The sequence below is a fragment of the Miscanthus floridulus genome, chromosome 16, assembly GCF_019320115.1.
Source record: "Miscanthus floridulus cultivar M001 chromosome 16, ASM1932011v1, whole genome shotgun sequence".
NCBI classification, from domain to species: domain Eukaryota; kingdom Viridiplantae; phylum Streptophyta; class Magnoliopsida; order Poales; family Poaceae; genus Miscanthus; species Miscanthus floridulus.
The window spans coordinates 106,686,618-106,711,603 of NC_089595.1; the positions used below are offsets into that span (position 1 = coordinate 106,686,618).

The 24,986-nt window shown below is 43.2% G+C and overlaps 1 pseudogene; it reads left to right on the forward strand.

Moving 5' to 3' along the window:
* The first annotated feature begins 16,456 nt into the window (after positions 1–16,456).
* LOC136513446 (phosphoribosylamine--glycine ligase-like) lies at positions 16,457–24,637 on the forward strand (annotated as a pseudogene).
* The last annotated feature ends 349 nt before the right edge of the window (positions 24,638–24,986 follow it).

Sequence of the window (24,986 nt, forward strand, 5' to 3'; positions counted from 1 at the left end):
GGCATAAATATTAATGCCGCACGTAAAATGTTACAAAATCTCGTATTACAGTGTCATTGGGTTACCCTCACTTTGGGTAGGTTCTTGTGGCACCCTAGTGAGGGCTTGGTGTGGTGCCAATTAGCTCACGAACCACTGAAAGCTCTAGTTTAGTTTTGGTTAATTGATGAAACCCTAAGTGCTAACCTAGTTTATCAAGATGATTATGAGATAGGTAGCACTACTCCAAGTGATGAAGCAATGACGAATATCATGACAATGGTGATGGCATGGTGATGGTCAAATGCTTAAACTTGGAAAAGAAGAAAGAGAAAAACAAAAGGCTCAAGGCAAAGTTATAAAATGTAGGAGTTATTTTGTTTTAGTGATCAAGACACTTAGTGAGTGTGATCATATTTAGGATAGATAGCCGTACTGTTAAGAGGAGTGAAACTCGTATCGAAATCCGGTTATAAAAGTGTGAAGAAGCTTGTCCTTGGATCAAACCGAGTTAAATAACTTTTGCAAGTAATCTAGATTGAACCAATTTGGGAAAATGATCCTCACTTCACATGGTTTCACCCCAACCTATCTAAAATTTGAGCCCTCTTTTTTGTGCTAATTATTGACAAAGGGGGAGAGAAACAAAGATATGAGTGATAGGGGAGTATTTGACATAGGGGGAGAGATATGATAAAGGAAAGGGATCAATTAAAATTTTGAGCATACAAGTAGGGGGAGCAAGCTCATAAACTTGTATGATGCATTTGAATGTCAATTTCATATATTTTCTTGCATGGCACAAGTTTTAAAATTCAAGATCCATGCTTGTGTGGTGTATGCTAATTGTAGATTTGAATGATGAAATGAAAATCTAGCATGCATAGGTCATCTAATGATTTCATTCCCATGCATTTACAAGTGGTATCTGGCTATCAAGTGGTTTCTAGCTAAAGTAACTAGACCTATGTTCATTCTATTGAAACTAGACCCTTGCTTGTAATATTGATCTCATGGGGTATTCTAGTTTCTGTGGATATGTAGTTACTAATGGTGCTAAGGATGGTATATTGGTGCACTCCGATTGGTATCACGCTTCAAAGGTCCATCTCTTATACCTTAGCATCATTTGGTAGAGATTGACTCCTATATTTCCTATCTGAGCATATGTGCAAGCTACAATCCAAACTCTTAGCACATATGTAGGGGGAGCAATTACTACCATTTGGAGTTCATGAAACTTGTCCGTATTCCTTTACACATGGTAAATATGCTTGGTGAAAGGTCCTTGTTGGTTTTGGTAATTGAGTGACAACCTAGGTGGACTAATTGTGTTTATGTGAGATACACAGGTGATTAGTCCACAGGTACATGTGTGTGAGCAACATATGCCATGAAGGTGAAAATGGCTTGGAGATGTTGCAAAGCTCACACATGTGATGATGAAGGAGCTTAAATGCACATGAGACATGACATTGAGTCATGTGATCAAGGTGGAGAAGATCAAGACATGACTTGGCTTGATGGACCGGTTGCAAGCGTGAAGGGCAAGTCGAAGGCTTTGGAGTGATGGACCGCGTGGCGGTGAAGCTTGAGCAAGACTTGGCGCCGATGGACGATGGCAACGGTGAAGAGCAAGTAGAGTCAAGATTTATGAACCAATATGATCATGTGATGATATGAAGTGGATCATATCATTATTAATCGTGTTGGTGCATGTGTTGCATCGATATTGGAGGAGATGGAATGGAATGCGCAAGGCAAAGGTATAACCTAGGGCATTTCATTTCACCGGTCATAGGTGTGTAGAGAAGTTTATGACCGGGTTTAGGATAGATGGCCGTACTATCAAGAGGGGCAAACTTGTTTGCATATCGGTCATTTAGTGCCACTCGAGTGATCTAACTTTGCATTGTCGCTAGGATCGAGTGGCGTGGCAAGTTGAGTGGCTAACATCCTTTGGGAAATGATTGTGAAATGCTAACACACATACACATGGTGGTGTACACTTGGTGGTGTTGGCACATTTACAAAGGACGTGGTGTTTGCAGGGGTGAGATGGGTTTTGGGTCCCTCTCTCCCTCCCGCCGAGCTTGCTCGGCGGGATTCGGCGCTTTCGAGAAAATGGAATGCCTATTTTCTATTATGCCGGATGCAAACTCTTGATGGTTAGCACATTGGACCAAGGGTGAAGAAGATAGAGAAGAAAGGAATTTGGTCTCACTGTTTAACAGTGACCGGACGCTGAGTCCGAAACGACCGGACGCTGAGGTGGTGCGTCCGGTCAGGCTGTCGGTCGGCACAGTGCTTAGGGTTAAGCACCGGACGCTGGGCTGTGTCCGGTCGAGTTGACCGGACGCGTCCGGTCATGCTCGGGAGCTTACTGGAAACGATCGGACGCTGAGGGTCCAGCGTCCGGTCAGTTGAAGTGCTGCGTCCGGTCGGCAGACGACCGTTGGGATCGGAAGATGACCGTTGAACGCAGGGGACACGTGGCGAGTATCGCGTGACCGGACGCTGAGGTCCAGCGTCCGGTCGATCGGACCGGAGCGTCCGGTCGGCCCGACCGTTGCCTAGTGAAGGGGTAACGGCTAGTTTAGCCCTTGGGGCTATAAATAGAAGTGGCCCTCGGCCATGGCTGGAGCTGAGCACCTTGGGGGACTTTGTGTCCATGCTTGAGAGTGCTTGGGAGCCCTCCATCTCACACATACTTGATAGCGATCATCCGATTGTGTGAGTGAGCGATTCTAGTGCGATTGCATCGTGAGGTTGCATCGAGTGGCACTAGGTGATCGAGTTGCAAGCCGGTGGTGCTTGTTACTCTTGGAGGTTGCCACCTCCTAGACGGCTTGGTGGTGGTCTCCGTCGAAGCCCGCAAGAAGATTGTGCGGAGCTCCGGAGAAGAGCTTGTGAGGGGTACTTGTGCTCGCCCCGCGGGAGCCGCGAAGAGCAACTTCTAGTAAAGCGTGTCATTAAGCTACCCTCACTCAAGGGGTAGGTTCTTGCGGCGCCCGACGTGCGGGCTTAGCGGGTGATGCTAATTAGCCGCCGAACCACCAAGTGAGCGGTCGACACAACGGGGACTAGCGTGTTGGCAAACACGTGAACCTCGGGAGAAAAATCATCGTGTCAACCTTATTCTTCCCGTTGGTTTGCATCCCCATTACACAAGCTTGCAATTACTTTTATACATATTAAGCTTGTGTAGTTGCTCTAGTAATTAGATAGCTTGTGTAGCTTGCTAATTACCTTCTTGCTTGTGTAGCATAGAAGTAGCTCCCTTGCGTGGCTAATTTGGTTTTAGTAACCTTGTTAGTCACATTGCTTAGTTTGTGTAGCTAAGTATTTGCGCTCTCTAATTAGGCATTGGTTGCCTTGTTATTGAGCATTGCTAGTGAGCTTAGTTAGCTTTGTGCTTTTGCTTACTAGCATGTGTAGGAGCTCCCTTGTCGCTTAAAGTACTAGTGGCATAGGTTTGTGTAACCTTGCTCCTAGAATTGTTTAGGAGAGCTCTAGCTAGCCCGGCACCTTTGTTGCATAATTGTTATCTTTGCAAGGTGCTAGTGAATATATATAGTGGGGTATAGTCTTGGCTAGACCGATAGTTTTAATTCCGCATTTGTATCGGTTAGCCGACGCGATTAAGTTTTAGAAAAGACTATTCACCCCCCTCTAGTCGCCATCTCGACCCTTCACTTGGGCAAGCAACATGGATTCAAATGAACTTTAATTCATATCTTTGTATAAGGGTTGTCATCAATTACCAAAAAGGGGAGGTTGAAAGCTCTAGTTTGGTTTTGGTTAATTGATGAAACCCTAAGTGCTAACCTAGTTTATCAAGATGATTATGAGATAGGTAGCACTACTCCAAGTGATGAAGCAATGGCGAAGATCAAGACAATGGTGATGGCATGGTGATGGTCAAATGCTTAAACTTGGAAAAGAAGAAAGAGAAAAACAAAAGGCTCAAGGCAAAGGTATAAAATGTAGGAGCCATTTTGTTTTAGTGATCAAGACACTTAGTGAGTGTGGTCACATTTAGGATAGATAGCCGTACTGTTAAGAGGAGTGAAACTCGTATCGAAATGCGGTTATCAAAGTGCCACTAGATGCTCTAATTCATTGCATATGCATTTAGGATCTAGTGGAATGCTAACACCCTTAAAAATGTTTGAGAAAATACGCTAACACATGTGCACAAGGTGATACACTTGGTGGTTGGCACATTTGAACAAGAGTGAAGAAGTTAGAGGTGAAATGGAGTTGGTCGCAATGATGCTGGCATCGGTCTACTGACCGGACGCTGGGTCACTCAGCGACCGAACGCTGAAAGGCTACGTCTGGTCGAGCTGTCAGATGGCACAGTGGTTAGGGTTAAGCACCGGGCGCTGGGCTGTGTCCGATCAAGCATCACCGGACGCGTCCGGTCTGCAAAAATAGGATTTGGACCCTTACTGGAAACGACTGGACGCTGAGGGTCCAGTGTCCGGTCAGCTCTGTCGGAGCGTCCGGTCAACATTTTGACCGTTGAGATCAAACGTTCACTGCTAAACGCAGGTGACATGTGGCCGCCATCGGGCGATCGGACGCTGAGGACCAGCGTTCGGTCTGTTCGGCCAGAGCGTCCGGTCAGCCCGATCAGTGCCCAGTGAAGGGGTACAACGGCTCTATTTTATGGGGACTTCTATTTAAGCCCCATGGCCGGCTCAAGCTCACTCTCTTGCACATTTTCATTGACATTGCAACCTTGTGAGCTTAGTCAAAGCCCTGCCACTCATCTCCATCATTGATCCATCATTTTTGTGAGATTGGGAGAGAATCCAAGTGCATTGCTTGAGTGATTGCATCTAGAGGCACTTGGTATTCGTGTTGCGCTATGGATTTCTCTTGTTACTCTTGGTGGTTGCCACCACCTAGATGGCTCGGTGCAGCGATGGAGGATCGGCACGAGTAGGTGATTGTTCGTGGCCGTCTCCGGTGATTGTGAGGGGAGTTGCACCTTCCCTGGCGGAGTGCCGACAGGTAACTCTAATAAATTGCTCGTGTCATTGAGTTACCTCACTTGTAGGTTGGTTCTTGCGGTGTCCAATTGTATGGACGAGGTTTGTGAAACACCTCTTAGCCGCCGAACCACCAAGTGTTGGTCGATATAACGGGGACTAGCGTGTTGGCAAGCACGTGAACCTCGGGAGAAAAATCGGTTGTCTCTTGTCATTTGTATTCTCCCGGTGATTGGTTTAATCTTCATCTTGTGATTGGTTCATTCCTCTACACGGCGGTATAACCATCTTACTCACTCGTTTATATTCTTGCAAACTAGTTGTAGCAAGCTCTTTAGTGTAATTAGATTTGAGAGCTTGCTTTGCTATTTAAGTTTGCTTAGTGGAGCTCTTTAGAGTAGAAAGATTGAGAGCTCTTAGTGAGTAGTATCATAGCAAATTGTGTGTCTAGCTACCATTGCAACTAGAATTGTTTGATAGGTGGCTTGCAACCCTCGTAGAGCTAGAGCAAGTTTGCATTTCACTATTTGTCTTACTAATCAAATTGCTCTAATTGATTTGTAGAATTTTAGATAGGCTATTCACCCCCCCTCTAGCCATACTAGGACCTTTCAAATGGTATCAGAGCCATGGTCACCATTTGATTAAAGGCTTAACAACCTCGGTGTCAAATTATGGCTCAAGTTGTGTTCAACCATGTGGGGGGCAAACCACCGTTCTTTGATGGCACAAGCTATGACTATTGGAAAAGAAAGATGAAAATATATCTTGGTTCAATCAATGATCAAGTATGGGAAGTGACCGAAAATGATTATGCCATCATTGATCCCGAAAATCCCACCAACCAAGATAGAACCAACAAGCAATGCAATACAATGGCTCTCAACACCATATACAATGCTATTGATTCCAAGGTGTTTGAGCAAATCAAGGATTGTGAAAGAGCAAATAAAGTGTGGAGGAGATTGGAGGAAATATGTGAGGGCACACCGGCGGTGAAGAGTGCCAAGTTATATATTCTCAAGGATAAGTTGACAAGCTTCAAGATGAAGAAAGATGAGAGTATTTCGGAGATGTTCCATCGATTACAAGTGATTGCCAATGACTTGAAGGCTTTGGGAGAGAAGATCAAGGATGATGATGTCTCTCATCGATTCTTGATGTGCCTACCTCTAAGGTTTGAGATGTTGAGATTGCTTATCATAAGAGGAGGATTAAAGGATATTACCCCCCAACCAAGTACTAGGTGATGTCATGACACAAGAGACATACCGTGTGGAAAGGGAGGGGGATGACAAGGATGACAAGAAGGAAGAAGACAAGAAGAAGAAAAGCATAGCATTCAAGGCTAGCTCATCATCATCAAAGAACAAGGGCAAGTCCAAAAAAGAATCAAGTGATGATGATGATCTTAGTGATATTGATGATGAAGCTATGGCTCTCTTTATGCGCAAGATGGGAAAATTCATGAAGAAGAAGGACTATGGTGCAAGAAAGAGAAGAGATCATACCAAGAAAAGAGAGTATGTGAGAAGATGCTACAATTGCAAGAGCCCCGATCATACAGTAGCAAATTGTCTATATAATAGTGACAATGATGAGGATGAGAAGAAGAAGCACAAGGAGGATAAAAAGAAAAGAAGGAGAAGAGAATGACCTTCCAAAAGAAGAAAAAGGGTGGAGGCTATGTTGTCACTTGGGATAGTGATGGTTCTTCGGATAGTGATAGCTCTAGTGATGATGACAAGAAATCTATCATGAGAGCACTAGCAAGCATCGCTATCAACAACAAGCCCTCCATCTTCGACACTCCATCAACATGCTTCATGGCAAAACCTACCAAGGTAAAATATAATGTGAGTGATGATGATGAATATGAAAGTGATGCTTGTAGGAGTGATGATGATGATGAGGAGTACTCCAATGAGGAGCTCATAGATATGTGTGAGCAAGTACATACTTGTTTTGAGATGAAGAGAAAGGAGTGCAAGGAATTGAACAAGAAAATCAAATTTCTTGAGCAATCCCTTGATGAGCTCAATGCCACTCATGAGAGGCTAATGGAAGCCCATGAGAAGTTTGGTAAAGCTCACTCTAAGCTTGAAAAGGCTCACTCCTCTCTCATTGAGCAAGTCAAAGTGGAGGAAGTCAAGAAGGAGCAAGTGATCATATCATGTGATGTGGGACTAACATATAATCTTATTGATGAATCTATTTTTGTTGCTCCCACTAACACTTCTTGTAGCACTACCACTTCTACTTCACCTTTGAGTGATGAAATCACTTGTGATGCCTCACTAAAAGTGGAAAATGAGACCCTCAAGAAGGAGGTAAATGAGCTCACTCGTGCCTTAGGCAATGCCTATGGTGGAGATGCTCGCTTGCTAAAGTGCTTGGGTAGCCAAAGATTTTCTCTCAATAAAGAGGGATTAGGCTATACCCCCCAAAAAGGCAAGGCGGCCTTTATCACTCCCAAAGCTAGCTTTGTGAAGGACAATGGTTGGTTTTGCAATAGATACAAGCAAGTTGGGCATATAGAGCAAAATTGCAAGACTAACAAGAACAAGCTACCTAATGTATCCTCAATCAAATTTGATTCTTGTTACATGCTTTATAAGGGTGCCAATGGTGTGAAGGCTAAGTTCATTGGTACACCAATTGTGGGCCCAAAGAAGAAGGTCATTTGGGTACCAAAGACCTTGGTGACTAACCTACAAGGACTCAAGCAAGTTTGGGTACCTAAAAAGAATTGATCTTCTTTTGTAGGTAAATTATAAAGCCAGAGAAAGGCATTGGGTGCTTGATAGTGGGTGCACACAACACATAACCAGTGATCCAAGAATGTTCAATTCAATCGATGAAAACAAGAGCAATGGGATTGATAGTATCACATTTGGTGACAATAGCAAAGGCAAAGTCAAAGGGCTTGATAAGATTGCAATATCCAATGATTTGAGCATTTCCAATATGCTACTAGTAGAGAGCTTAAACTTCAACCTATTGTCGGTAGCTCAATTGTGTGATCTTGGTTTCAAGTGCATATTTGGTGTGGATGATGTAGATATCATAAGTGTAGATGGCTCTAACTTGATATTCAAGAGATTTAGATATGAGAATCTATACTTAGTTGATTTCAATGCTAGAGAAGCTCAATTGTCAACATGTTTGATCACTAAGTCTAGCTTGTGTTGGTTATGGCATAGAAGGCTTAGTCATGTTGGAATGAAACAATTGAACAAGTTGATTGAGCATAACTTAGTTAGAGGCTTGAAAGATGTCACTTTTGAGAAGGATAAGCTATGTAGTGCATGTCAAGTCAGAAAACAAGTTGGTAACACACATCCTATGAAGAGCATGATGAGCACATCTAAGGCATTTGAGTTGATGCACATGGACTTGTTTGGACCAACCATATACACTAGCATTGGTGGAAACAAATATGGATTTGTGATTGTGGATGATTTCACTAGATACACATGGGTGTTCTTTCTAGTTGATAAGAGTGATGTGTTTGCAACTTTCAAATCATTTATTAAAGGCATTCATAATGAGTTTGAAACAACCATCAAGAAAGTGAGAAGTGACAATGGAAGTGAGTTCAAGAACACAAGAATTGATGAGTTATGTGATGAATTTAGAATTAGACATCAATTCTCAGCCAAGTATACTCCTCAATCAAATGGCTTAGTTGAAAGGAAGAATAGAACTTTGATTGACATGGCAAGATCAATGTTGAGTGAGTACAATATGAGTCATTCATTTTGGGCTGAAGCAATCAACACGGCTTGCTACTATAGCAACCGCCTCTATTGTCACCCCATGATGGAGAAGACACCTTATGAGCTATTGAATGGAAGAAAGCCAAACATTGCATACTTTTGAGTCTTTGGATGTAAATGCTAAATATTGAAGAAAGACACTAGATTGAGCAAATTTGAGAAGAAATGTGATGAAGGTTTCTTGCTTGGATACTCCACTACTAGCAAGGCTTATAGAGTTTGGAATTTGGCTAGTGGTACTCTTGAGGAGGTTCATGATGTGGAGTTTGATGAAATAAATGGATCGCAAGAGGAAGATGAGAACCTAGATGATATAAAAGGCACTCAATTGGTCAATGCAATGAAGAACATGGACATTGGTGATATAAGGCCTAGAGAGGTGATTGATGTTGAAGATGACAAAAATCAAGTGCTCTCTAACTCAAATGTACAAGCTAGTGGTTCTCATGATCAAGTTCAAGCAAGCACTAGTGATGGCAATGTGCAAGATCAACAAATGGCTAGTTCATCATCGCAACCAAGTGATCAATCAAATGCTAGCAATCAAGTGCTAGTGCTTCAACCAACCAATGTTGCAAGAGATCATCCATTGGACACCATCATTGGTGATATTTCAAGAGGTGTGCAAACTAGATCAAGATTGGCCTCATTTTGTAAGCATTTCTTATTTGTGTCATCCATTGAACCTAAAAATATAGATGAAGCTTTGAATGATGTTGATTGGGTCAATGCCATGCATAAAGAGCTAAACAACTTCACAAGAAACCAAGTATGAGAGTTAGTTGAGAGGTCTAAGGATCATAATGTGATTGGAACTAAGTGGGTTTTTTAGAACAAGCAAGATCAAGATGGGATAATAATAAGGAACAAAGCAAGATTAGTGGTTCAAGGTTACACTTAAGTTGAAGGTCTTAACTTTGGAGAAACATATGCCCCGGTTGCAGGATTAGAAGCAATTAGGATCTTGCTAGCCTATGCTTGTGCCCACAACATCAAGTTGTACCAAATGGATGTGAAAAGTGCATTTCTAAATGGGTACATCAACAAGCTTGTGTATGTTGAACAACCTCCTGGTTTTGAAGATGAGAAGAAACCCAACCATGTCTATAAGTTAAGAAAGGCTTTATATGGATTAAAACAAACACCTAGAGCATGGTATGAGAGATTAAGGGATTTCCTACTCTCTAAGGGATTCAAGATGGGAAAGGTTGACACCACTCTCTTCACCAAGAAGCTTGGAAATGATTTGTTTGTGATGTAAATATATGTTGATGATATCATCTTTGGGTCAACAAATCAAGAATTTTGTGAGAAGTTTGGAAAAATAATGGCTAGTGAGTTTGAGATGTCCATGATTGGAGATCTTAGTTACTTCCTTGGTCTTCAAATTAAGCAAATGAAGAATGTCATATTTGTGAGTCAAGGCAAGTACATCAAGGACATGCTCAAGAAGTTTGGAATGGATGATGCTAAAGCTATTAGTACACCAATGGGGACAAGTGGAAGCTTGGATAGTGATACAAGTGGCAACATGGTGGATCAAAAGATGTATCGGTCTATGATTGAAAGCCTACTCTATGTGACCGCATCAAGGCCGGATGTGATGTTTAGTGTATGCATGTGTGCTAGATTTCAAGCCTTACCAAGAGAAAGTCATTTAAAGGCAACAAAGAGAATATTGAGGTACTTGAGGCATACACAAAATGTTGGATTGTGGTATCCTAAAGGAGCAAGATTTGAGTTGATTGGATATTCGGACTCCGATTATGCGGGATGCAAAGTTGAGAGAAAGAACACATCGGGCACATGTCAACTATTGAGAAGATCACTTGTGTCTTGGTCATCAAAGAAGCAAAACAATGTAGCACTTTCAACCGCCGAAGCGGAGTACATTTTTACTGGTAGTTGTTGTGCTCAATTACTTTAGATGAAGGCTACCTTGAGTAACTTTGGGATCAAATTCAAGCAAGTTCCATTGTTATGTGACAATGAAAGTGCCGTAAAGCTCACCAACAACCCGGTTCAACACTCAAGAACAAAGCATATTGATGTCCGCCATCATTTCATAAGAGATCACCAACAAAAAGGGGACATTTGCATTGAGAGTGTGGGTACCGAAGATCAACTTGCCGATATCTTCACCAAGCCACTTGATGAGAAGAGGTTTTGTAAGCTAAGGAATGAATTGAACATACTTAACTTCTCCAATATGTGTTGATGCACCTCCAATTTATATGACATGCCTCTCCTTCGAGCAAAGCAAGGTAAAGTTGATTGACATGTCATCCATCCATTGCTAAGGACTTGTTTAGTGCATTTAGTCATTCCTATCATGTCCTAGGCTCATTGATGAAAATCAAATGAATTTGATGCTTGTATGGTACCACCATTGCTTGTATGTTTGAAATGATCTTGTGGTAGCATATGACATGTTTGTGGGCTTATAAACCTAGTGTTTGATCTAGAAAATAAGCTATAAGTGTTTAACTCAATATGGTACAAGATAACCCTTATTTGGAGGTGTGAAGAAGCTTGCCCTTGGATCAAACCGAGTTAAATAACTTTTGCAAGTAATCTAGATTGAACCAATTTGGGAAAATGATCCTCACTTCACATGGTTTCACCCCAACCTATCTAAAATTTGAGCCCTCTTTTTTGTGCTAATTGTTGACAAAGGGGGAGAGAAACAAAGATATGAGTGATAGGGGAGTATTTGACATAGGGGGAGAGATATGATAAAGGAAAGGGATCAATTAAAATTTTGAGCATACAAGTAGGGGGAGCAAGCTCATAAACTTGTATGATGCATTTGAATGTCAATTTCATATATTTTCTTGCATGGCACAAGTTTTAAAATTCAAGATCCATGCTTGTGTGGTGTATGCTAATTGTAGATTTGAATGATGAAATGAAAATCTAGCATGCAGAGGTCATCTAATGATTTCATTCCCATGCATTTACAAGTGGTATCTGGCTATCAAGTGGTTTCTAGCTAAAGTAACTAGACCTATGTTCATTCTATTGAAACTAGACCCTTGCTTATAATATTGATCTCATGGGGTATTCTAGTTTTTGTGGATATCTAGTTACTAATGGTGCTAAGGATGGTATATTGGTGCACTCCGATTGGTATCACACTTCAAAGGTCCATCTCTTATACCTTAGCATCATTTGGTAGAGATTGACTCCTATATTTCCTATCTGAGCATATGTGTAAGCTACAATCCAAACTCTTAGCACATATGTAGGGGGAGCAATTACTACCATTTGGAGTTCATGAAACTTGTCCGTATTCCTTTACACATGGTAAATATGCTTGGGCAAGCAACATGGATTCAAATGAACTTTAATTCATATCTTTGTATAAGGGTTGTCATCAATTACTAAAAAGGGGAGGTTAAAAGCTCTAGTTTGGTTTTAGTTAATTGATGAAACCCTAAGTGCTAACCTAGTTTATCAAGATGATTATGAGATAGGTAGCACTACTCCAAGTGATGAAGCAATGGCGAAGATCAAGACAATGGTGATGGCATGGTGATGGTCAAATGCTTAAACTTGGAAAAGAAGAAAGAGAAAAACAAAAGGCTCAAGGCAAAGGTATAAAATGTAGGAGCCATTTTGTTTTAGTGATCAAGATACTTAGTGAGTGTGATCACATTTAGGATAGATAGCCGTACTGTTAAGAGGAGTGAAACTCGTATCGAAATGCGGTTATCAAAGTGCCACTAGATGCTCTAATTCATTGCATATGCATTTAGGATCTAGTGGAATGCTAACACCCTTGAAAATATTTGAGAAAATACGCTAACACATGTGCACAAGGTGATACACTTGGTGGTTGGCACATTTGAACAAGGGTGAAGAAGTTAGAGGTGAAATGGAGTTGGTCGCAATGATGCTAGCATCGGTCTACTGACCGGACGCTGGGTCACTCAGCGACCGAACGCTAAAAGGCTACGTCTAGTCGAGCTGTCAGATGGCACAGTGATTAGGGTTAAGCACCGGACGCTGGGCTGTGTCCGATCAAGCATCACCGGATGCGTCCGGTCTGCAAAAATAGGATTTGGACCCTTACTAGAAACGACTGGACGCTGAGGGTCCAGCGTCCGTTCAGCTCTGTCGGAGCATCCGGTCAACATTTTGACCGTTGAGATCAAACGTTCACTGTTAAACGCAGGTGACACGTGGCCGCCATCGGGGGATCGGACGCTGAGGACCAGCGTCCGGTCAATTCGGTCGGAGCGTCCGGTCAGCCCGATCAGTGCCCAGTGAAGGGGTACAACAACTCTATTTCGTGGGGGCTTCTATTTAAGCCCCATGGCCGGCTCAAGCTCACCCTCTTGCACATTTTCATTGACATTGCAACCTTGTGAGCTTAGTCAAAGCCCTCCCACTCATCTTCATCATTGATCCATCATCTTTGTGAGATTGGGAGAGAATCCAAGTGCATTGCTTGAGTGATTGCATCTAGAGGCACTTGGTATTCGTGTTGCGCTGTGGATTTTGCTTGTTACTCTTGGTGGTTGCCACCACCTAGACGGCTCGATGCAGCGGTGGAGGATCGGCACGAGTAGGTGATTGTTCGTGGCCATCTCCGGTGATTGTGAGGAGAGTTGTACCTTCCCCGGCGGAGTGCCGAAAGGTAACTCTAATAAATTGCTCGTGTCATTGAGTTACCTCACTTGTGGGTTGGTTCTTGCGGTGTCCAATCGTGTGGACGAGGTTTGTGAAACACCTCTTAGCCGCCAAACCACCAAGTGTTGGTCGACACAATGGGGACTAGCGTGTTGGCAAGCACGTGAACCTCGGGAGAAAAATTGGTTGTCTCTTGTCATTTGCATTCTCCCGGTGATTGGCTTAATCTTCATCTTGTGACTGGTTCATTCATCTATACAGCGGTATAACCATCCTACTCACTCGTTTATATTCTTGCAAACTAGTTGTAGCAAGCTCTTTAATGTAATTAGATTTGAGAGCTTGCTTTGCTATTTAAGTTTGCTTAGTGGAGCTCTTTAGAGTAGAAAGATTGAGAGCTCTTAGTGAGTAGTATCATAGCAAGTTGTGTGTCTAGCTACGATTGCAACTAGAATTGTTGGATAGGTGGCTTGCAACCCTCGTAGAGCTAGAGCAAGTTTGCATTTCGCTATTTGTCTTACTAATCAAATTGCTCTAGTTGATATGTAGAATTTTAAATAGGCTATTCACCCCCCCTCTAGCCATACTAGGGCCTTTCAACCACCAAGTGCGTGGTCGACACAATGGGGACTAGCGGGCCGGCAAGCACATGAACCTCGGGATAAAAATCGTGTGTCATTTGTCCCTTGGTATTCACTTGGATTTCATTAATTGATTGATCATCTCACTTGCCACGTGCGGTACTCTTGCATTTACATTCCTAGTGATATCTTGTGTAGAGATAGTTAAGTAGCTAGTGTAGCTTAGTTGATGATCTAGTTGTTTTTAGCTTGCTCACTAGTTAGTGAAGTAAAGACACAGCCTTGTGTATGATTAGTGATCATAGCAACTAGAATTGTTGGTATATGTGGTTTGCAATCCTTGTAGAGCTAGGACAAAATTGTATTTCACCATTTAGGTTACTAACCATTTGCTCTAGTGAATTTGTAGATAATTTTTATAGACTATTCAACCCCCTAACTATTTAGGACCTTTCAAGAGTGCAGTGACGTAGGAGTGTAGGAGTGATGGATTGGATCGGATAACAGCTTGGCATAGTCAAACGCCAAATAAATAGCTTTAGCACCGCTGAGTAGTGAAACTCGGGGACGACTACAGTGGGAGGTGGCCGGTGCGATGTAGGTCGGGGAACCGGCGGCGCGACGCAGACGGCGTGCTTTTGACTGAATATGAGTCACGACTCAAGACTCAAGAGACATAGGCACACAATTGCGTAGTGAATCTTGGGGGACGAATGTAGTGGGAGGTGGCCAGCACGATAGGTCGGGACACTGGTGGCGCGCACGATGAAGACAACATGCATCTAGGTGAATATGAGTCACGACTCAAGACTCAAGAGTGAGTACCGGTGGCTAGAGAAGTAGGGGACTTTTTGTTTCCCCGGGCAAGCCCCTTCCCTCGCCTAGCTCGACAAGAATTGATGTTTGGTAGGGCAAGAAACCCTTGCTTCGCTGTGCAAGCTCAGACACCATGGCAAGGATATCCTTGAGTTTGGCTCTCCCGCTCAAGCAATCTTTGCTCATCCACTTGAGCACAGTCCTAGTCCTCCACTAGAAAATAGAAGATAGAGAGAGAAAAAGATGGCAAGGCAATTGAATAAGAGAACCAAACAACTTCCTCTTTTCTCGCTACGCCTATCTTTGCTAGGTGAGTTTTTTAAGACTCATCTTTACTAGGTGAATTGAGGCAGACAAGGCTATGCGAGCCTAGCAAAAGATCCAAGCAAATCCGTAGAAATAGGGCACGTTTGGTTGTCGGGCGAGCACTCGCCTTGCCATGCTTGGCAAGGAGGCAACTGTTTGGTTCTCCAGTCAACTTCGTTATCTGTGTTTTTCAGAATTTTCTTTCTTGAGTGAGCCAATTCAGCTCTCCTCCGCTGGCAAGGCTAGCCATACCTAGCGAAGCGAAGCAAGGCGATGGAGCGAGCCATCTAAGGCCCCCTTTGGCTCACGGGTGAAGCCTACGAAAAATATAGGAATCCAAAAACATAGGAAAGGAAGCAACGTGGTCATTTGGAATGGAGGAAACTTTCATCGAGAATACTGCAGTGAGATGCCGATTTGACAGGACAGAAAACATCATTCTGCAGCACTTTTCTCTTTCCACAGTTTAGTTGTTGACGAAATACGTCCGGCAGTCTACCGAGGGGTATGCCCACGGTAGTAGATGAATCGGTAGAGCTGCGCATGAGGGAACCGGATGGTGACATAGAACGCAAGAGACAACGATTAGGCAGGTTCAGGTCGTCAACTCGACGTAATACCCTACATCCTGTGTCTTTGTGGATTATATTATGAGAGATTCGATGAAAATGAGGGGGTCCCTACCCTCCTTATATAGGCCGGGGGTAGGGTTACAGGTCGGTTGTTTCTATCTTGATCGGTTTACAAGATAGTAACTAAAGATTGCGGAATCTAGTATATCTGAACAGATCATCCTTGATCGTCAAGGATCTTCATATAGTCTTGCGAGTCACGCCGACTTGTATCGCGCTCCGCGCGGCGTAGTCTTGCGGGCTGAGCCTCCTCTGGCGGCTCGACCCATATACAACTCCGTGGGTATCGGGGACTATACCCCCAGTGATTTGTGCAAATCATCCGCCAACTTTAGCGTAGTGCAGTACAGTTCAACTAGTCAGGTAGGTCATTTGCCTCGGACTTCTCCAAAACATGAGTTCCAACCGCATGTTTTATTTCCTGCGTTCCTGTGACTTTGTGAGTGAACTATCCTTTCCTCTGAAATCGGCACCGTGCTCTCCTCCGTTCCAAACACGACGTCAGCAAATCCACAGGGACTGAAGCCTACGCTTCACCCGTGAACCAAAGGGGACATAAACGTGTGCCCATAGTGTAAATGGTGCGTGCGGACGGTGGAGTATTGGGCTGGGCTTTTTTTTTTTTTGGAATTTAGGTACCGGGCTGGAGTCAGTACCCAAATTAAGGCCATCTGTCCAAGGAAACAAGTCTGGATTTAGGCCCAGACCGCCGCCACCGCCATCACCAGAGCGGAGAGCTAGCCAGTTGGTCACTTCCTCGCGACTAGGCGCGGCTGCTGGCCCGCCGAGCATTCTCCCGGCTGCGCTGACGGCCGCGGTCCGCCGGCCGCCGTGCCTTCTCCAGGCCGCGCCGACGCCCCGCGAAGAAGAAGACCCCGGTTGTGCTGGCGCCCATTGCGAAGCCCCTCTCCGGCAAGAAGCTCTGAAAGCGGGCGGCGGACCCTCAAGCTCGTGCGCCGAGGTTCATTCGACTTCTATCTTCGCCCTATTTGATTCTTTTATTCCCATCCGGTTTTGATTTGATTCTCGCCGTATTTGCAGCCTCGGAAGCCAAGGAGGTTGTAAGAGCATCTGCGTGGGAACAAAGGGTTAGTACTTTTCAATCCTTTGCCAAAGGGTCTCTGGCATAGTGGTTAGAGCACCTGGGAAGGCATGCCTGGGTTCGACTCCCGTGAGAGCGAATTTAAACAGGTCTGGAATAAAAAAATAGGTTAGGGTTCCCCTACTTACTTCGGTCAAAAACTTTTCAATCCTTTGGTCTGTCTATTCAGTGCTTGGTAACTTGTATCGTCTATTTGGTGATGTTATAAAGTCCCAATGACCATAAGAGTAGTTGGGCTCGTTGTAGTAATCAGCAAATTTCCTAGTAAGCTTTTTTATGTATCTTCTTTCAGGAAATGCTTTATGTACCATAGATCAGCAAATTATCTTAGAACTATTTATACAGCAAATTCTGCAAGTTTTGAACTTATATTTGTTGAATTTATTGAGATATTATTAGACCTTTTAAATATATACATGTAACATACTTTTCATTATTTTATATATATTTGTATACTGAATTTCTTGGCAAATTTTTAACTTGTATAATACTATTGTGTATTGGATCATACTGCATTGCACATTGTAGAAATTGGCTAGGACTATCCGGGGTCCGCCAGTGGCCATGGCTTGTGCTGCTTACAGTATCAGAGGCCCTCTCAAGCTCGCTGCAAGGCACGGCTCGGATGTGTTGACTAGTAACAACTCGTGCAATGGCTCCAAGTCTTCAGTGTCTTACCCCGTTGCTCAGTGGTGGAGCAGCAACTGCTCGTCCATCACAATGCGGCATGTTGCCTCCCATCATCACTTGATTGTTAAGGCTTCAGCAATGTGGCACTCAAACGCTTCAGCAACTGATGCAGCCACTGTTTCCGGTACATAAGATACTGGTTTATTTTGATTTGTTGTCTTAAACTCAGCTCGAAAATGAAATGTTTTAATGTAAATGCAAATCCAAGAGCAAGTTGGCTTGACACCTGTTTGTTGCCTTTTCTCAGATGATAGGATAACTGTACTGGTCATTGGTGGTGGAGTCAGGGAGCATGCTCTTTGTTATGCCTTGAACCGTTCCCCATCATGTGCTGCAGTTCTATGTGCCCCTGGTAATGCTGGTATAGCTCAGTCCGGGGATGCAACATGTATTTCAGATTTGGACATCTCCAGTAGTGATGATGTTATCTCGTTCTGCCACAAGAAGGGAGTGGGAATGGTTGTAGTGGGTCCTGAAGCCCCTCTAGTCGCGGGTCTTGCAAATGACCTTGTCAAAGTTGGGATACCAATGTTTGGCCCTTCATCAGAGGCTGCAGCATTAGAAGGATCAAAGGACTTCATGAAGAAGCTGTGTGATAAGTACAATGTCCCTACAGCCAAGGTACTTCCTTTTACATTTATGTGTTCTAAGCCCTATAAGTTAGTCTTGGCATGAATATAGGGTTATGTTTAGGAAATGCCCGCAAATAGGAGATGGCATCTGTAGGTTAAGATACGAACCAAACAACTATTTTATTTTTCATGGCATTCTGGTTAAGAACTATTTGTAATTCTAAAAAATCCCTATGTATTACTTTTAAATTAAAGTCATTGTGTTGCTTTAGAAAAGAGAAAATGTAAGATCAGTATGCAACAAAAAATAAAAACACAGTCCATTCATTTGTAGGTATTGATAATTTCAGATGTTAAGCCATTCAAACCATTCTAATATGAGCACTTATTTCTCCCTAGTATCGCACATTCACGGATGCTGTGGAAGCTAAAAAATATGTAAAAAATGAAGGAGCCCCTATTGTTGTTAAAGCTGATGGACTGGCTGCTGGAAAGGGTGTGGTTGTTGCAATGACTTTGGATGAGGCGTTGGAAGCCATAGACTCTATGTTGGTTGAAGGTTTCGGTTCTGCTGGTTCACGGGTTGTCATCGAAGAATTTCTAGACGGTGAAGAAGCCTCTTTCTTTAACTCCGCCTATGTTGTCTCAACATAGCAGGTCCCAAGCCCTAGTAAAGGAGGAGGGTTGTGATAGGCGTGGCGAGCCAACGTTAAATCTAGCCATTCTAATGGAGATGGAACCCGAAAGAAAACTGTTGGGGCGTAACCCTCTTAGCGACGCGCCATATCGGAACCCGGGTATGGTGTTAAATGGGCAAGGGCCGGGTCGGCACCCCCTTGGTGACGCGCCGTGTCGTGATCTGGGCATGGTGTCAAGTGAGTAAGGATCGGGTCGTCGCTTCCTTAGTGGCGCGCTACATCGGCGCCCGGGTGTAGTGAAAATGAGCAAGGGTCTTCACATCTGAGTCGACGGGTGCGAAGGGTAAGGAAGCTAGTCGAACCAATTAGGATCCGTTTAGGTAGTTGAAATGTAGGGTCGCTTACAGGTAAGTTAAGAGAATTAGTTGATACCGCGACTAAGAGGCGTGAAAATATATTATGCGTTTAAGAGACTAAATGGAAGTGTCAAAAGGCGAAGGAGGTGGACAATATAGGTTTCAAGCTTTAGTAGACAGGGACAGTCGCGAATAGAAATGGAGTATGAGTTTTGATCGATAAGAGCCTCAAGAATGGTGTGGTAGGAGTGAGAAGGCAAGGAGATAAGATTATCTTAGTCAAGCTTGTCGTTGGTGATATAGTCTTGAACGTAATTAGTGCGTATGCCCCCTAAGTAGACCTCGACGAGAGTGCTAAGAGACAGTTCTGGGAAGACTTAGATGGCCTGATTAGAGTTGTACCTTGTAGTGAGAAGCTTTTTATAGGAGGAGATCTTAATGGGCATGTAGGTACTATAAGCGCAGGTTTCGAGGCAGTTCATGGAGGTTTTGGGTATGGTAGTAGGAATCAGGAGGGGGAGGAAGTTCTGGACTTCGCGGTAGCTTTTGATCTGATGATAGCCAACACTTTCTTTAAAAAGAGAATCTCATCTAGTGACCTTCAGTAGCGGACAACACTCTAGCCAGATTGACTTTGTCCTCGCAAGAAGAAAGGACAAACGAGCATGCTTGGGTCGCAAGATGGATACTAGAGGAGTGTGTTGTTTCTCAACATAAGCTTTTGGTGGCAGACTTTCGTTTTCAGGTGCATGCTCGTAGGGATAAACAAGCTAAGACTGAAAGAATAAAGTGGTGGAAACTGAAAGGGGAGACATCAGAGGTATTCGGGGAAAGGGTTATCAAAGAGAGCTCTTGGAAGGAAGAAGAGGACATAAACAACATGTGGGAGAAGATGGCAACCAACATTCGGAAGGTGGCCTCAGAGGTGTGTGGAGTAACCAAAGGAAGTGGAGGCGAGGCTAAAGATACTTGGTGGTGGAACGAGGAAATCTAAAGGGCTATTAAGGGGAAGAAAGAATGCTATAGACGCTTGTACCATGACTGGAGTGTGGACAACATAGAGAAGTACAAGGTGGCAAAGAAGACTGCAAAGCGAGCTGTAAGTGTGGCAAATGGTAGAGCGTATGAGGATTTTTACCACCATTTGAGTACGAATGAAGGAGAGAATGATATTTATAAGATGACTAGGGTTCGTGAGAGAAAGACAAGGGACTTCAACCAAGTTAAGTGCATTAAGGATGAAAGGGAGCATCTCTTGGTGAAGGAGGATGAGATCCGACATCGATGTCAAGAGTATTTTGATAAATTGTTCAATGGTGAGAATACGAACATAACCTTTTCAGTTGGATGACTCTTTTGATGACACCAATAGACGCTTTGTGCGGAGAATCCAAGAATCTGAGGTCAAAGAGGCATTGAAAAGGATGAAAGGAGGTAAGGCGATGGGACCGGATGGTATCCCAATCGAGGTGTGGAGATGCCTCGGGAACATAGCTATAGTATGGCTAACCAAGTTGTTCAATCATATTTTTTGATCGAACAAGATGCCTGAGAGTGGAGAAGAAGTATATTGGTACCGATCTACAAAAATAAATGGGATATTCAAAGTTGTATTAATTACCGGAGAATTAAGTTGATGAGCCATACTATGAAGCTATGGGAGAGAGTTATCGAGCATCGTTTGAAAGCAATAACGCGGGTTTGTATGAACCAATTTGGTTTCATGCCCGGAAGGTCAACCATGAAAGCCATTTTCTTAATAAGACAAGTTATGGAGCGGTATAGGAAGAAGAAGAAGGATCTACACATGGTTTTTATTGACTTGGAGAAGGCTTATGATAAAATACCAAGAAATGTTATGTGATGGACTTTGGACAAACATAAAGTCCCAACGAAGTACGTCGGGCTCATTAAGGACATGTACAACAATGTTGTGACTAGTGTTCGAACAAGTGATGGAGACACAGATGACTTCTTGATTAGGATAGGATTACATCAAGGGTCAGCTTTGAGCCCTTATCTGTTTGCCTTAGTGATGGATGAGTTCACAAGAGACATACAAGGGGACATCTCTTGGTGTATGCTTTTCACGGACGATGTAGTGCTAGTTGATGAAAGCCGGACAAGAGTGAGTCAGAAACTGGAGTTATAGCGGGAGACTTTGGAGTCCAAAGGTTTTAGACTCAGTAGAACTAAAACTGAGTATATGAGATGTGACTTCGGCACTACTACTCGGGAGGAGGAAGATATTAGTTTGGAAGGTCAAGTAGTGCTTAGAAAGGATACCTTTCGATATTTATGATCAATGCTACAGAGAGACGAGGATATTGATGAAGATGTTAGCCATAGAATCAAAGCAGGGTGGATGAAGTGGCGCCAAACATCAGGTGTCCTATGTGACAAAAGGGTACCACAGAAGCTAAAAGGCAAGCTTTATAGGACGGCGATTAGACCTGCTATGTTGTATGGTGCAAAATGTTGGCTTACGAAAAGACGATATGTTCAACAAATAAGTGTCGCGGAAATGCGTATGTTGCATTGGATTTGCGGTCATACAAGAAGGGATTGAGTTCGGAATGATGATATACGTGATAGATTAGGGGTAGCACCAATTGAAGAAAAGCTTGTCCAACACCGGTTGAGATGGTTTGGACATGTCCAACAGAGACCTCCAAAGACACCGGTGCGTAGTGGAATCCTAAGTCAGGATAGTAACGTGAAGAGAGGCAGAGGAAGACCGAAATTGACTTGTGTAGAGGCAATAAAAGGAGACTTGAAAGGATAGAATGTACTCAAAGACTTAGCCTTAGATAGGAGTGCTTGGAAAACAGCTATTCACGTGCCTGAACCTTGATTGCTTCAGCTGGGTTTCAACTCTAGCCTACCCTAACTTGTTTGGGACTTAAAGGCTTTGTTGTTGTTGTTGAAGAAGAAGAAGCCTCTTTCATTGCATTGGTAGACGGCGAAAATGCTTTGCCTCTTGAATCAGCACAGGATCACAAAAGATGGTGATGGTGATGTTGGCCTAAATACCGGTGGTATGGGTGCATACTCCCCTGCTCCAATAGTGACAGATGAGCTCAAACGCATTGTAATGGAAAGTATAATTATCCCTACTGTTAAAGGCATGGCAGCTGAAGGTTGCAAGTTTGTTGGCTCATTATACGCTGGGCTTATGATCGAGAAGAAATCTGGGCTGTCTAAGCTTATTGAGTACAATGTCAGATTTGGTGAACCAGAATGCCAGGTTAGTTACCCATCTCTAACATCCAGTATTCATTTTTGTAGATTAACAGGCAAGAAGTTCCACAAAATTAATTGTCAGAAACAAGAGCTAAACAGAAGATTCACACAATATATGTGCTGTATAGGGGAGTGTCAGAATTCATCCAACAAGAATCCAGTACAAACAAAAAGTTTAGAACAGGATCTTTTGGAAGAGACTCATCCAATTGCTTAGTAAACTTTCAATTTAGCAGAACAATGCATTAGAGTATATGTACATGTCTAAATTTGATCGTTCCAATTTGGGTTTTGGTTAATATGATCACTATATGGTCAATGTATTTTCGTTGGACAACAGAATGCAATGGATCTGCATATCTTAACAACAGAGTCTGTGCTTGCGCTGCACTTTCTCCCTGAAATTTGCTGTCTTGGTCTGCCACTGATAGTTCACTCTATTTTGTTCCAGTGAATGAGTTGAATAAACTCAATTCCTATAGTGCTACAGGAATGGTGCATTTCTGTGTTGTATAGCAGTGGATTTAGCCTAGGTGATCAGATATATGATGTACAATCTGAAAAAGGAGATATGATGTATAACGAAGTGAAAAATTGCAATCCATGCCTTTTTAAGATCTATATAACCTATTCAGGACCAATCTGGTAGCCATTATACTGTTCCTTGCTATCTATTTAATCAATATCAGACACCATAAAGTTCCTCTGGTTCATGTAATTTTGGAAATTCCCCTAAAAAATGTAATTTTGGAAGGTCACATTTCTTGACCACTGTGGAATCTCCAATTTTTTACTCTAGCTGCTGCAAAAACCTCACTTTTATTTTATACCAACGACAGTTTTACATTTCTAACTTGGACCAGTTAATTTTTCAGTAATATCTAGGCCTATATTAGTGTCATGGGCATACTTTAGATGGCCCTGAACCCAAGCAGTGTTACTATGCTGTTGCCCAGCAGTCGCACCAGAAGGTCAAGAACATATGAGATGCTAGAAACTAAGACAGATTTCTTGCTTAACGAGAGGAGATACAATAAAAGCCATCCTTATATAGATGTGACAACTTGACCTTAAGGAACTAATATCTGAGATTAAAGAAACAAACCAATATAATCTTATTTCTAAATAAAAACAAATCATAAGGCTACTGGAACAATAAACACGCAGTACCAGTAGAAGTACTACCATGTCAAAACTAAATCTGAAAAACTGTCACTAGAAAAGTATGATTGTTTTTTTTTCAGGAGTAGCTGTTTGCCTAAGTACATATGAATCCAAATTGCAGGCCACCATCAGTTCAAACTGCTGCTGTTGTAAAAATCCTAATGGATTACTACATTGTAATATATGTTTGAACTTTATGGAGAATTTCCTTTGCTGCATCTTCATTGTGCTTGTCTAGTACACTGCACAAATTTCAGATGAAATGTTTTAGCTGAAATCATTTGCTTGACCTGTGAAATATTTTTGCCATGATATTCCGACTATCCTTTTCTCAACTGATCTATTTTCATGTCATTATGGGTTCTGATGATGCGATTAGAATCTGATTTGGCACAAGTTCTGTTATCCGCTTGCCACGGAGAACTAGGCAATGTTTCACTAACCTGGTCACCTGAAATGGCAACGGTGGTTGTGATGGCAAGCCAGGGATACCCCGGCTCTTATAAGAAGGGGACTGTAATAAAAAACGTGGACAAGGCTGAGCAGGTGTCTCCAGCTGTCAAGATATTCCATGCTGGGACAGCACTAGATGGAGATGGCAATCTTGTAGCCGTTGGAGGGCGAGTTCTTGGTGTCACTGCCAAGAGCAAGGACATCGAAGAAGCAAGGGCAAGAGCATATGATGCGGTGGGCGCTGTCGAGTAGCCAGAAGGCTTCTTCAGTCGCGACGTTGGTTGGAGAGCACTGAGGCAGAAGCAAGTGGCTAACTAGCAGTTACCCATGAGCATGAGATTTTCCTAGAGAACCACAACTATGGTGAGCTTGTAGTGTTTACAAGTAATAAAAGGGAAACGGTGTGGCATTCACTGTTTTTGGTTGTGGAAAGACAAAAGTATTGCTGGTCAAACAGCAGGTTGTTCAAAATTTAACACCCGCTGATTTCAGCATGACTTGGTAGATGTTTGCACTGAGACAAGTACAGCAACGTAGAAGCGAGATACAAAGTTTAAAAAAAGGTACATTGAACGAACAGACCATCGTTACGGCAAGCAAGCTAGAACACATTTGCACAACATGTGACGAAGGGACGCGCCGTGGGCGTGGCGCGGCACTGCGGCAGCTCCTGCCACGTCAGCGGCCATGGCGCGTGGAAGTGCCACACCATTGTCACTGCCGCGCCGCCATGTATGGCGGCGTAGTGTTGTTTGCCCGCGCCATAGCAATAGGTATAGCTAAAAGTGTTAGAGTTGAAGAAAAAAAAAACAGTGTTAGAATTAAAAATAATTTAAAAAAATGTTTAAAAAAAATCGCAGGAGCCAGGAGATAAGTGAAAAACGGAACTGACCGGGACAGGCGTGTCACGTCGCGGATGGCGGTTTCTTGGCGAGGATTGCGTCTGGTCTGGATCCACGGCCGGCTTTGCACTCGCTGGGGCAGCCGGTGACGCGATCCGTGCTCGTGGCTGCGCTGCGCTGCGCACCTGTGTGTGTAGT